Source organism: Psammomys obesus, unplaced genomic scaffold (genome assembly GCF_907164565.1).
Source record: "Psammomys obesus unplaced genomic scaffold, mPsaObe1.curated_primary_1811, whole genome shotgun sequence".
NCBI lineage: Eukaryota > Metazoa > Chordata > Mammalia > Rodentia > Muridae > Psammomys > Psammomys obesus.
The window spans coordinates 6021390-6033998 of NW_026594377.1; the positions used below are offsets into that span (position 1 = coordinate 6021390).

The 12609-nt window shown below is 41.8% G+C and overlaps 1 protein-coding gene across 1 annotated transcript in view; it reads left to right on the plus strand.

Annotated features, from left to right (window-relative positions):
• The window catches only part of Cpe (carboxypeptidase E), a 108180-nt gene that overhangs the window by 72093 nt on the left and 23478 nt on the right, over positions 1 to 12609 (plus strand). The window lies entirely within an intron of this gene.

Consider the following 12609-nt stretch of genomic DNA (forward strand, 5'->3'; position numbering starts at 1 on the left):
TGTGTATCCCTGGCTGTCCTGGAACTCACTCTGGGGTCTGCCCCATAGCCTAGGAAAGTGTGTTCCTATGTCTTCATTGCAGCGGCAAGGATCTTGGGTTTTTTTTTTTTTTAATTTTTATGTTTTTAATACAGCGTTTCTCTGTGTATCCCTGGCTATTTTGAAACCCACCCTGTAGTCCAGGCTGGCATCGAACTCAGAGATCCATCTGCTTCTGTCTCCAAAATGCTGGGCTTAGAGGTGTGTGTCACCACTGCCTGGCTTCAGAGTAGCATAAATCTTGAGTGGAACAGTTACCTGTGATTCTCAAGACCAAGGCTGGGGGGACTGGAGTCTTGCTTGCTTCTGAGGACTGAGGATAAAGTGTAGAAAAGGAAGGGTGTGAGGAAGCAGAGGAGAAGAACATAGTTGTGAGTCTTGGCTGGATGAAGCCGGTCCCCTCATCTGATCACCAAGTCTTGCCGGGCTCCACACTGTTGAGCTTTGTCCCTTTTCTCTAAACCCTCTCTTGTAAAGTTCCACATCAGCTACCTGTTCTACTGCCTCGAGATTGCGAGTTTTTCTTTTTCCCCATGCTCTGTCTTGAGTGAGACATGGCCTTCCTGTGGGCTCCACCTATCTTTACCTACTCGCCAGTACTTACTCATATCCTTGCCTGGATTGTTCCCATCAGCTGCTGTATAAGATTGCCTACAAGGTCCACATCTTTAGTTCCTTCTAGACCTCCAGGAACTTTTTGCTTCTTTCTTTCACTTGTTTCCCTGGGTCCCCTTATCAGGTGATACCTAGGATCCCAAGCTCAGCTTATCTAGAAGCAAGTATTTTCCATTAAAATGTATTTTTCATCACTACTATCAAAGTCTTTGACTTCTGATCTCTGTCACTGCCCATCAGCAATTAGCTCTAATTTCCCAGTGATTTGACCTCCTGACCCCATTCATTCCATCTTATTCCCTGGCATAGTTCAGCCCCATGGTCTCCTGTTCCTTCTCATCATTTTTATTTATTAATTTCAGTTTTTGGAGATAAGGTCTTTCTATGTAGCCCAGGATGGCCTTGCCTTTGAGATCCTCCTACCTCTATTCTCAAGTGCTGCTCTGTCTTCCCTGTCACCTCAATTACTTCTAGGACTTAGAGAGATTTTGAAAAGTAGAATCTCATGATGTCATTATAGCTCAAGAAGCCATCAGATATCCTGTGGATATTGAGGTTGCTGGATGACATAGTCCTTAATCTGACTCCAGTGATCCATTTTCTCTGGTCATACTCCCAAATGTACTGTTTGCTAATAATACAGTCTTCATGTTGGCTGCTATTCCATCTGTCTATGATGTTCTCATCTTTCATGTTGAGTCACTTCTCCTGTGTGTCCTTCTCTTTCTGGAGACTGCTCCAGTTAGAAGTTCCTTGCAGAAGAGACAGGTGGCTATTATATAGAGATCTGTATGCATGATACCATAGTTACTTATTTGTAGGGTTGTTTGCTCTTTTGACTCCACACTTCAGTCCATTGCTTGCTATGATTCATATCTGAACCTGACACATAGTAGGCTGAGGGCCTAATATAATTAAGTACAAAACAGGCTCACCAGTGAATTGCCATATCTGAAAAAAATGTAGCCAATGAAAATCAACAGCCGGAGTTCAGACAGGCATTCATCATGTGTAGAGACACCCAGAGGTGAGACATTCCAGAGTTTTGGCTCAAAGTTCTATATTAAGATTCTGTATTTAGGATACAGGCCAAGCTTACACTTGAGACAAGGCTGTGCATAGAGGAGGGTTCTGGAAGTATCTGATATTAAGCAACAAACTTCCATCCTTTCAAGTCACAGATGCCTGTACAGGTTGTGGTCCTGAAGATGGCTTTCAGGAGAAGGAAGAGCTGGAAAGCAGTGGCACTGGGTGGAGAGAGAGCAGCCTACTGTAATAAGATGCAAGGAGTAAAGGAATTTGTGGAGAGGGGCTCTGATTTGTGTCCACACACTCTCTCTGGAGCATGCATTAAGATATCTTTGTTAACTCTGAGAAAGGAGGAAAAGATTTCCTGTTGCCCATCATAGAAAAACTGTGAGAATCTCTTGTCACAGGAGGTCTGATTGGCAACTTGGTGCAGGTGAGATTGTTTCCAGACAGGCTGTCTTCTTTTCTAGTTAAACCTGTATCATGCTTGCATAATTGCTATACGATATTCATATATTTTTGCTTTGGGCAATCTTATTAAGTGATACCAGTAAAAGAAGATGGGGAAGATGGCCCAGTGGTCAGGCGCACATGTTGCTGTTACAGAAGACATGAGGTACACGTTGAGTACCTCATAACCACTGTAAGACCAGCTCCATGGGATCTGGTGACCTCCTCTGGCCTCCACAGGCGCCTGTACTCATGTGCACGTACTGACAGGTACACCCAATTACAAATAAAATAAATCTTAAAAAAGACATGCTATATACTTTTTAAATGAGAGCTTTCATTTAAAGAAAACCTCAATGCTGCTTTTACATAAAAAAGACACAATAATCCAACTTTAATTCATTACTCGAGAAGTAAGCAAGATTTTTTGTTATAGTAAATCTTTAGTGTTTGTATAAGAATTAGCATACTTGGTGGCACTGTTTGGAGAGTATGAGGCGTGGCCTTTCTGAGGAAGGATGTCACTGGGTGCCATTCTTTCCTGCTGTTGTGTTCCCTGCAATGTTGCTCATGGACTCTAACCCTCTGAAACTATAGGACCTAAATAAACTCTTACTTCCATAAGTTGCCTTGGTAATGGTGTCTTATCACAGTAATAGAATAGTAACTAATATACATGCTACCTATGTCTTGTGCCCTCTTGTTTCATTTTTGGCACTAAGAATGAGATGATTCTGAACAGCAGCACAGCAGGATTGGCACAGTGACCAGCAAGCAGAACTCGCGGCCATAAAACACAAGTGGTTGTGTTTCTCAGGTGAGAGGATACCCCACAGTGGGGGATTCAATCAGCTTTAACTCACCCTGCTAAACTGCGGAAGAGACCCTGGTTCCGCCAGGCGCTTGGTCGCCAGCCCAGAGCTACACACCAGCGTGATTTGGTCACTGTCCCAGACTGAACTGTGGGCCCACAACATCACAGACTGGATTTTCCAGTCTAGAGATAACCCCACAGAGCAGGAAACGATTGGGACCGACCTTAGGTCACCCAGACATCCCCTGGGAAAGACTCGGGTTCCGCGGGAGCCCCAGGAGCCAGCCCGGAGCCAGAGCCGGGGACCCAGGCACCTGCGCAGAGCCCTGCCTGCCTGCACGCCTGATTCGCCACCTCAGATAGAATTGTGGGCACCAGGGCACCAGAGACTCAGTTTCACCGTTGGGTGCAAACCCATAGGGAGGGAAACGGCTGGTCTGATCTCAGAGCACTCAGCTGATACCACCACCCCGAAAAGGTCTCAGGAAAATTACCCAGGTTAGGGAGATGCCCAGGATCCCAATGGCCAGAAAGGCGGAGCCACGGGCGGGCGTCTGTGCCTGTGGGTTTTACTCGCCACCACCCCAGACAGAACGGCGGTCTCCAAAGCAAAGACTGGGTGTCCCTGGCAGGAGGAAACCCCCAGCGGGGGGATCATCAGGTCTAATGCTTAGGACACCCAACACCAAAAGACTTTTTGGATTCACGCAGACTCTAGGCTCTAGCCTTCTACTGCAGGCAGGAGCGCTGTGCTCAGCTGCCATTATTGAGTACCCCTAGGGCACTGGGGCACACAGCTACATCCTCAGACCTACAAAAGCCAGAGAGCCATTACAGCAGCCTTCAGATACTGTGCCAAGGATCAACCAGTTATCCCTAGCTAGACTAACAAAACTGTGGAAATCCCTGGTCCTTCAAGAGGGCTGCACCCACAGCATCTGGACCAGAGCAGTGTCTGTAGCCGACATCCCAGACAGGGACACACAGCTTCTGGTCCAGAGTGAGGCACCCAGCCTCCAGACCAGAGCGGCACCCCCAGGCGCCAACTCAACATAGGTGCACATTCTCCAGGCCCAGAGCAGAGCACTCAGCCTCTGACCCAGAGACTTGCTGGGTGCTCCTCTCACATTCCCGGACAGAAATGTGTGCCCCAGGATAACAGACTGAGTTTCCCTGTTGGGAGAAAACCCCACAGCCAGGGAATCAGCAGGTTCTTCAAGAGGACTGTACCTAGAAAACTGTAACAACAACAGCAGCTCACTAAATTTATAATGAGAAACCCAGCAGTGGGGCAGCTGTCTTGAGAACTTCTATGGGTAAGAGGAGAGCCTCCCCTGCTTAACAAAGACCACAGCTACTACTCAGGGCTAAACACCTGAGGTGAGCAGTGGCAATTCCTGAGAAACACTGGCCATACAGTGACCATAACCAAAAAGCAGAGGAGGACTCCTTCAGGAAAAATCATCTTCCGGCCAAGGGGATACTCCCTACCTCAGGACTCCAGGAAACACAGAAACTAACAGCCAACACCTAAAACAGCCCAATGGGTAGAGGTCAGCATAAAAGCTCAACCAACAAAAGACAGCAATATGGCATCTCCAGAACCCAGCCATCCAGGGGTGAACAGCCCTGGACAATGCAGCATAATAGAAAATCAAGAAGATGACCTAACATCTATGCTGATGAAGAGGATAATAGAGGAAACAAATAAAATACGTAAAGAATTAGAGGAAGATAAGACCAAACAGATCATGGCTATCCGTAAAGAAATGGAGGAAGTTAAAGACAAGCAGATTATGGCCATCTGTGAAGGAATACGGGAAGATGCAGCCAAACAGTTTGCGGCCTTCAGAGAAGAAATAATTAAATCACTGAAAGAAGTAAAAGAAACAGAGTTGAAGGAACTAAAAGAAAAAGAGGAAAATACAATCAGACAGGTGAAGGAAGTAAACAAAATAAATCAAGACCTGAAGATAGAACTGGAAAAATTAAAGAAAACATAAATGGAGGAAATAATGGAGAGGAAGAATCTAGGGAAGAAAACAGGAACTACAGAGGTAAGCATAACCAACAGACTACAAGAGATGGAAGAAAGAATCTCAGGTGTAGAAGATACAATGGAAGAAATCAATGTATCTGTCAAAGAAAATGTTAAATTAAAAAAATTCCTGACACAGACCATCCAAGAAATCCAAGACAGTATGAAAAGACAAAACCTAAGAATAATAGAGGTATATTATTAGGTATAGAGGAAAAAGAAGACTCCCTTCTCCAAGGCCCAGAAAATATTTTCAACAAAATCATTGAAGAAAATTTCCCCAAGTTAAAGGAGAAGCCAGTAAGAATACATGAGGCCTACAGAACACCCAACAAATTTGACCAGAAAAGAAAATCCTCCCGCCACATAATAATCAAAACAGTAAGTATACAGAACAAAGAAAAAATACTAAAAGCTGCAAGGGAAAAAGGCCAAGTTTTGGCAAACCTATTAGAATCACACCTGACTTTTCAACAGAAACTATGAAAGCCAGAAGGGCCTGGATGGATATCATGCAGACCCTAAGAGAACACAGATGTCAGCCCAGGCTACTATACCCTGCAAAACTCTCAGTCCTCATAGACAGAGAAAACAAGATATTCAATGACAAAAACAAATTTCAACAATACCTACATACAAATCCAGCATTACAGAAGACACTGGAAGGGAAAATACAACCCAAGAAAATTAGCTTCTGTCAAGAAAACACAGGAAATAATTAACCTTACTACAGTAAAACAAAAAGCAACCAAGCACACAACCTTATGACCACAGCCAACATCAAAATCAAAGGATCTAACAGCCACTGGTCATTAATCTCTCTCAAAATCAATGGACTCAACTCTCCAGATTAACAGAATGGATACGTAAACAAAACCCAGCAATCTGTTGCATACAAGAAACACACCTAAGACACAAAGATAGACATTACCTGAGGGTAAAAGGTTGGAAGACGACTTTCCAAGCAAACGGACCCAAGAAACAAGCAGGAGCAGCCATTCTAATATCTGATAAAATAGACTTTCAACCAAAATTAATCAAAAGAGATGGGGAAGGACACTTCATACTCATCAAGGGAAAATTCCACCAAGAAGACATCACAATCCTGAACATCTATGCCCCAATTAAAAGAGCACCCGCATTTGTAAAAGAAACATTGATAAAATTTAAACCACATATAGATCCCCACACATTGATAGTGGGAGACTTCAACACCCCACTCTCAACAAAGGACAGGTCAACAAAACAGAAATTAAACAAAGAAACAATATCTCTGACAGAGGTCATGAATCAAATGGACCTCACAGACATTTACAGAACCTTACACCCAAACACAAAAGAATTTACCTTCTTCTCAGCACCTCATGGAACTTTCTCCAAAATAGACCATATAGTTGGTCACAAAGCAAGCCTCAATAGATACAAGAAGATTGAAATAATCCCTTGTATCTTGTCTGTATCTTGTCACCATGGAATAAAGTTGGACTTCAACAACAACAGAAATAGCAAAAAGCTTACACACACATGGAAACTGATCAACTTGTTACTAAATGACAGCTGGGTCAGGGAAGAAATAAAGAAAGAAATTAAAGTCTTCCTAGAAATCAATGAAAATGAAGACACAACATACCCTAACTTGTGGGACACAATGAAAGCAGTGCTAAGAGGAAAGTTCATAGCACTAAGTGCCTTCAAGAAGAAATTCGAGACAGCTCATTCAAGCAACTTAATGGCCCACTTAAAAACCCTAGAAAAAGAAGAAGCAGACACACCAAAAAGGAGTAGACGGCTGGAAATAATCAAACTCAGGGCTGAAATCAATCAATTAGAAACAAATAAAACAATTCAAAGAATCAATGAAACCAAGAGCTGGTTCTTTGAGAAAATCAACAAGATAGACAAACCCTTAGCCAAGCTAACTAAAAGGCAGAGAGACACCACCCAAATCAACAAAATCAGAAATGAAAAGGGGGACATAACTACACACCCTGAAGAAATCCAAACAATCATTAGGATTTACTTCAAAAGTCTATATGCCACAAAATTTGAAAAGCTAAATGAAATGGACAATTTTCTTGATCGATTTGACTTACCAAAGCTGAATCAGGACCAGGTAAATCAATTAAATAGTCCTATATCCTCCAAAGAAATAGAAGTGGTCATCAAAAGTCTCCCATCCAAAAAAAAGCCCAGGACCAGATGGCTTCAGCCCAGAATTCTACCAGACCTTCAAAGAAGAGCTAACTCCAATTCTTTTCAAACTATTCCACAAAATAGAAACAGAAGGAACATTACCAAACTCATTCTATGAAGCCACAGTCACCTTGGTACCTAAACCTCACAAAGACTCAACAAAGAAAGAGAATTTCAGGCCAATCTCCCTTATGAACATCGATGCAAAAATACTTAACAAAATACTTGCAAACCGGATCCAAGAACACATCAAAGATATTATCCACTATGACCAAGTAGGCTTCATCCCAGGTATGCAGGGGTGGTTCAATATACGGAAATCCATCAATGTGATCCACCATATTAACAAACTGAAAGAGAAAAACCACATGATAATCTCCCTAGATGCTGAAAAAGCATTTGACAAAATCCAACATCCATTCATGTTTAAAGTATTGGAGAGATCAGGGATACAAGGCACATATCTAAACATAGTAAAGGCGATATACAGCAAGCCTATAGCCAACATCAAACTGAACGGAGAAAAACTTAAAGCAATCCCACTGAAATTAGGGACAAGACAAGGCTGCCCACTCTCCCCATATCTCTTCAACATAGTGCTGGAAGTCCTTGCTAGAGCAATAAGACAGTTGAAGGAGATCAAGGGGAAACAAATTGGAAAGGAAGAAGTCAAATTATCACCATTTGCAGATGATACGATAGTACACATGAGTGACCCCCAAAACTCTACCAGGGAACTCCTACAGCTGATAAACACCTTCAGCAAAGTGGCCAGATATAAAATTAACTCAAAAAAATCAGTAGCCCTCCTGTATACAAAAGACAAAAGGGCTGAGAAAGAAATTAGAGAAACAACACCCTTCACAATAGCCAAAAATGACATAAAGTACCTTGGTGTAACCCTAACCAAGCAAGTCAAAGTCTTGTATGAAGAAAATTTCAAGTCTCTGAAGAAAGAATTAGAAGAAGATATGAGAAGATGGAAAGATCTCCCATGCTCATGGCTTGGCAGGATTAACATAGTAAAAATGGCCATCTTACCAAAAGCAATCTACAGATTCAATGCAATTCCCATCAAATTGCCAACACAATTCTTTACAGACCTGGAAAGAAAAATTCTCAACTTTGAATGGAATAACAAGAAACCCAGAATTGCTCAAACAATCCTCTACAATAAAAGATCTTCTGGAGGTTTCTCCATCCCTGATCTCAAGCTGTACTATAGAGCAACAGTTATAAAAACTGCATGGTACTGGCATAGAAACAGAATGGTGGATCAATGGAACTGAACAGAAGACCCAGAAATAAACCTACACACTATGGACACCTGATTTTTGACAAAGATGCCAAAACCATACAATGGAAAAAAGATAGCATCTTCAACAAATGGTGCAGGTCCAACTGGATGTCTACATGTAGAAAAATAAAAATAGATCCATACTTATCACCCTGCACAAAACTGAAGTCCACGTGAATCAAAGACCTCAACATAAAACCAGACACATTAAATCGGCTAGAAAAAAAAAGTGGGGAATACCCTAGAACTTATTGGTACAGGAGAAAACTTCCTGAACAGAACACCAACAGCACAGGCTCTAAGAGCAACAATCAATAAATGGGATCTCATGAAATTGAAAAGCTTCTGTAAAGCAAAGGACACTGTCATCAAAACAAAGCGACTGCCTATAGATTGGGAAAGAATCTTCACCAACCCTTTATCTGACAGAGGACTCATATCCAGTATATATAAAGAACTAAAGAAGCTGAAAAGCTGCAAACCAAGTAATCCACTTAAAAAATGGGGAACAAAGCTAAACAGAGAACTCTCTGTAGAGGAATATCGAATGGCAGAGAAACACTTAAAGAAATGCTCAACCTCATTAGCCATTAGGGAAATGCAAATCCAAACAACCCTGAGATTTCACTTACACCCATCAGAATGGCCAAGATGAAAAACTCAAGTGACAACACATGTTGGAGAGGTTGTGGAGAAAGGGGAACCTTTCTCCACTGCTGGTGGGAGTGTAAACTTGTACATCCACTCTGGAAAGCAATCTGGTGCTTTCTCAGACAATGAAGAATAGTGCTTCCTCAAGATCCAGCCATACCACTCCTAGGCATATACCCAAAAGAGGCTCAAGTACAAAAAAAGGACATTTGCTCAACCATGTTTGTAGCAGCTTTATTTGTAATAGCCAGAAGCTGGAAACAGCCCAGATGCCCCTCAACTGAAGAATGGATGCAGAAACTGTGGTACATCTATACAATGGAGTATTACTCAGCAATGAAAAATAAGGAAATCATGAAATTTGCAGGTAAATGGTGGGACCTGGAAAAGATTATCCTGAGTGAGTTGTCCCAGAAGCAAAAAGACACACACGGTATATACTCACTCATATAAACATACAACATAGAATAAAGCCACTAAAATCTGTACATCTAAACATACTAAGCAAAAGAGAGGACCCTAACTAAAATGTTCAATATCCATCCTGAAAGACAAAGAACATGGACATCTGAAGAAGGAGAAAATAGGAAACAACCTAGGAACCTGCTACAGAGGGCCTCTGAAAGCCTCTTCCATGCAGACTGTGAAAGCAGATACTGAGCCTGATGGCCAACTGATGGGCAGAGTGAATGGAATTTTATGTAAGAAGTGGGAAATAGTAAGAGCTGGAGAGAACAAGAACTCCACAAGGAGAGCAACAGAACAAGAAAATTTGAACACAGGGAACTTCCCAGAGACTCATACTCCAACCAAGGACTATTCATGGAGATAACCTAGAACCCTGACAATGCAGCCACTTCTGATGAGAACTGATAGGCTAAGATCAGAAAGAAGGAGAGGAGGACCTCCCCTATCAGTGGACTTGGGGAGGGGCATGCATGCAGAAAGGGACCGGGAGGGGAGGAGAGAGGGGCTTATGGGGGGATACAAAATGAATAAAGTGTAATTAATAAAAGTTAAAAAAAAAGAATGAGACAGCATCTGGACTCAAGAGCAAGTGTCTCATTAAGTGTCTTAAGCAACCCTCGTTTTCAACTTTTCATTTTTCAACATAGCATTTTTACCCTCCAGAAAGGACTTTAATTTTCAAGGTTTATTTTGTTGTGTGTGTTGGAAATCATGGTTTAGGGATGCAGAGTTCTCTGGATACACATTCAGGCTCTTTGGGGTTTGTGCATGACAGACAGCAGAAAAAAAATCCTACTCTCCTAGGAAGCTCTACAGATGTTGCCACATTCTGAGAGACAGCACGAGGGACCAATGCTTCTTCCTTCTTCAGACTCTGGGAATAAACTCTCTTGCTTTTCCAAAGTTCTTCTCCGAAGTCATTTCTCATCTGGCCCTGAGCCTCTCAGCCTGGCTGCCTCTGTGGTTACTTGAGTTCAGAATGTGAGCTTTGGCCTGAATTGCTTGAAAACAGTTTTAAAATACATCCGATAATTTATTAGTGTTATGCTTTTATTTAATGGCTGGAGTTGTGAAGGAATCTGAACAAATATAGCTTTAACATATTTTAAATACCAAAGCCATCTAATTATAGAACATGTCATGGAGCTATACTTAAAGTTTTTAAAATGGAAGAGTTCAGAAGTTTAAAAAATTTTCTTTACTTACTTATGTGTGCATGTGTGTGTAGGGGGAGGTCACATGTGTGTCTGGAGGTCAGAGGACAACTGCTGGGATTCCGTTCTCTCCTTCTGCCTTGTGAGCCTTTGGATAACCTTAGATGATCAGGCTTAGCAGCAAGTCCTTTTCCCTCTGAGCTGTCTTCACCAGAACATTCACAGGAGCTTTGAAGATAAGTCACACAATGGTGCTGTAGTTTTCCAGGGTCTTGCTTTTAGGGCGCTGCACAAAGTGGATCAGTTAGACAGATACCCATCGTACCCAGGGGCTCTCCGCATTTAGTCAGGCTGAAAGACTGTTGACGCCCAAAGAGAACGCCTCTTTAATTTGTCCAGTCTTTTCTAGGTCCCATCATTTGCCTGCAAATTTCATGATTTCCTCCTTTTTGATTGCTGAGTAGTATTCCATTGTGTAGAAATACCACAATTTCTGTACCCATTCCTCCGTTGATGGACATCTGGGCTGTTTCCAGGTTCTGGCTATTACAAATAAAGCTGCTATAAACATGGTTGAGCAAATATCCCTTTTGTGTACTTGAGCAAACTTTGGGTATATACCTAGCATTGGTATAGCTGGGTCTTGAGGAAGCACTATTCCTAATTGTCTTAGAAAGCGCTAGATAGATTTCCAGAGTGGTTGTACCAGTTTACATTCCCACCAGCAGTGGAGGAGGGTTCCCCTTTCTCCACAACCTCTCCAGCATGTGTTGTCCCTTGAGTTTTTCATTTTGGCCATTCTGATGGGTGTAAGGTGATATCTCAGGGTCGTTTTGATTTGCATTTTCCTGATAGCTAATGAGGATGAGCATTTCTTTAAGTGTTTCTCTGCCATTCGATATTCCTCTGTCAAGAATTCTCTGTTTAGCTCTGTTCCCCATTTTTTAATTGGATTACTTTGTTTGCTGCTTTTCAGCTTCTTTAGTTCTTTGTATATACTCGATATTAGTCCTCTGTCAGATAAAGGGTTAGTGAAGATTTTTTCCGAATCTGTAGGCAGGCGTTTTGTTTTGATGACAGTGTCCTTTGCTTTACAGAAGCTGTTCAGTTTCATGAGGTCCCATTTATTGATTGTTGCTCTTAGAGCCTGTGCATAGAGAGGAAATGGACAAAAAAATAGAAACTATCATTGAAAAGCAGGAGTCCACATTCAAACAGATGAAGGAAATATTGCAAGACATGAAAACAGAATTAGAATCAATGAAGAAAACACAAATAGAGAAAAACCAGGAGCTGGAGAACATAGAGAAAAGATCAGGAACCACAAAGGTAAGCATCACCAACAGAATACAAGAGATGGAAGAAAGAATCTCAGGAGCCGAAGATACACTCGTGGAAATTGACACGTCTCTCAAAGAAAAAATAAAATCAGAAAAGTTCCAAACACAAAACATCCAAGAAATCAAGGACACCATGAAAAGACAAAACCTAAGAATAATAGGAGTAGAAGAAAAAGAAGACATCAGGCTCAAAGGTCCGGAAAATATTTTCAAGAAAATTATAGAAGAAAACTTTCCCAACTTAAAGAAGGAGATGGCCATAAACATACAAGAGGCCTACAGAACACCAAGTAGACTAGACCAGAAAAGAAATTCTTCACGTCACATCGTAGTCAAAACACTGAACCTACAAAACAAAGAAAAAATTCTAAAAGCAGCAAGGGAAAAAGGCCAAGTAACATATGAAGGTAGACCTATCAGAATCACACCAGATTTCTCAACAGAAACTATGAAAGCCAGAAGGGCCTGGACAGAAATCATACAGTCCTTAAGGGACCACAGATTACAACCCAGACTACTAT